This window comes from Oryzias latipes, chromosome 23 (genome assembly GCF_053564925.1).
Source record: "Oryzias latipes strain Hd-rR chromosome 23, Olatipes_Hd-rR_3.1".
NCBI lineage: Eukaryota > Metazoa > Chordata > Actinopteri > Beloniformes > Adrianichthyidae > Oryzias > Oryzias latipes.
In genome coordinates this window covers 15,803,811-15,806,235 of record NC_136259.1, presented here as the reverse complement: position 1 = coordinate 15,806,235, position 2,425 = coordinate 15,803,811, and the positions used below count along the sequence as shown (strand labels likewise).

Genomic DNA, 2,425 nt, shown 5'->3' with positions numbered 1-2,425 from the left:
CGACACAAAGTTTCGAGAAAAAACTCGTCGTGTCGAGATAAAAGTCGAAATAAAGTTTCGAGATTAAAGTCGCAATATTGCGCGAGAGCAGTGAAGCTGAGTCTTTCAGGAATATTCAGTGTTATGGCTAATGTTAGAGAGCTAGTGGCTTTGTAGTTAAGAGTTTACGACAGAGTTTAATGGCCACCAAAAAAAAGTAATTTTATTAGGAGATAAAAACTCGTAAATTTACGGGAAAAAGTTCATTGATTAACAAGGAGAAAACACCGAAGTTGTCTGTTTATCGGAGCCTAGCTTGAAGATGAAATATGTGGAGCCTTTTGTGAAGCTTTATTTCCGGATTATAGGTTTAAAACAAAGAGATTTTGAGCCTTTTGGCGACTCAAAATGAAATTATTTTCCGTGTAGCCGTCTTTCCGGGGTTCGGTGTCAGTAAAGCGGACTTTGATATGTAAAATAAGGAGCTCAGAGACACGTTTGGGTGTAGAGGATCGCTGCAGCCTTTATTCTCCTTTTCATTCACATAACCTGAAGTTCATCTGTCACATTACGTCATGAATCTGTCATCCGATCACCAATGCGGAAGTAAACAGTGTCACATACGCCCCCTCCTGCAGATGAAGCGACCCGTTTGATCATTAAAAAACAAAGATGAATGAAAATAGTCTGTTATATTAGCATTACAACGTTGATAAAGGCAAAAAGTGCTTCTCCTCCTCAGACAGAAGCATCACACAAACATAGAGATCTGGTCTCTGGTGGAGGAAGAAAGGATTCAAGCAAACAGCTGCAGGGACACCCGATGGCTTCATCGGGCTGCAGTGATCCTGCAAACCAACCATCAATAAATAAAACTTTAATAACTTGTGAATCAATCAAATGAGCCTCCAGACATTTGGAACGTTATCAATTAACATTCAGCTCACCTGTTCAACAAAGTTTAGTCGGTCAGCTCTGCTGCTGCACGGCGATCACCTGCTGCTCTGCGTGCTGCTCACTTCCACAATAATCTCGTAAATTTACGAGTTTTTTTCTCTCGCGCGCAACATTGCGACTTTAATCTCGAAACTTTATTTCGAATTTTATCTCGACAGGACGAGTTTTTTCTCGAAACTTTGTGTCGAGTTTTTTCTCGTCATGACGAGATTAAAGTCGACATGACGACTTTAATCTCGTCATGTTGGGCAGAATTTTTTTTCCTCACCGTGGCCCTAAAACTCCGTCGTACCAAAGCCTTGTGATCATTTTAATGTTTGAACGATGTCTCTAGCTACAAGTATGTTGAAGTTATATTTGTTTAAAGAAACAAAGGCTTCAGATTTGAAAAACACAAAATGGCTGCCAAACAGTCTCCATCCCATAATGACTTCAAACCTTGATGTTGTAATCCAAAGCACTATTCATTTGACAGTAAAAGTGGAGGCACATCCTGCAGCAGGAGACATTCTGGCAAATGCAAAGCATCAAGACCAATTCTCTCAACTATGCATGTGCCATGAGGTTTTGCACACACATCCATGTATAATGGAGAGATATATTGATCATCAGCTAGCTAGCTGAATGATACAGCATTATATTTTCATTTAACCACTAACTTATGTGGTGCAAAAACATCATAGTCACTTCTCGTAACAGCCACCTAACTCATGGTTTGGGAATCAACACTTTCCCATGAGCCTTCACTTTTGAAATGTCGAAGGATTTGAAGGACCAAAAGTGGTGGTAAAAAAAGTTTTGGAGGTAAAAAAATTGTAAAAGGAGTTAAACAAGGCCTGAAATTATTGAAAAAAATGGCTGAATTAATGAAAATTTGAAGATTTGAAGGAAAGGAATGAGCTGAACTGTTTCATACAATGGTTAAAGTAAGTAAAAACCTGTAAAAGAAGTTTAGCACAAGGATTCTCTATGTATTTTAATGGAGCAAAAAATCCTGGAAAATCCTGGAATATCTTAAAAAGTTCAATGATTTGAATGACCAAAAGTAATAACTGTAATAAGTTGAAAGAGTTGAACATTTTGAAAGTTAGTTGGAAGAAAATTTTGAAGCGTCCGAACCGGGTGTCGAACCGGGCGCCTCGGGCACCATAACTTCCCAATGCATTTTAATAGGGCAAAAATTCCCGGAAAAACTGAAATATCTTTAAAAGTAAAAGGATTTGAAAAACCAAAAGTCATACCAATAATAAGCTGAAAGAGCTGAACATTTTAAAAGTTGAATGGTAAAAATCGGTTAAAAATTGTAGAAGTAGTTAAGTGTCAAAAAACGGCGGAAGATAGTATAAATAATAATAATAATAAACTAGAAGGAGCTGCATTTCCAGAAGAAAATGCAGGGTTGAATGCTGTACTGCTGAATGAAAGCTAAATTTGCTGAAGAAATGGCTGAACTGTACTGGAAAAACCTTGAAAAGTTAAAGGATCAGAA

The 2,425-nt window shown here is 37.8% G+C and overlaps 1 long non-coding RNA gene across 1 annotated transcript; it reads right to left on the bottom strand.

Moving 5' to 3' along the window:
- Positions 1-476: 476 nt before the first annotated feature.
- Positions 477-1,580, bottom strand: LOC144989450 (uncharacterized). Its single transcript, XR_013653636.1, has 2 exons — positions 927-1,580; positions 477-827 (listed from the first exon to the last, which is right to left on the bottom strand). It is a non-coding gene; the product is annotated as an uncharacterized LOC144989450 (long non-coding RNA).
- Between the last annotated feature and the right edge of the window lie 845 nt (positions 1,581-2,425).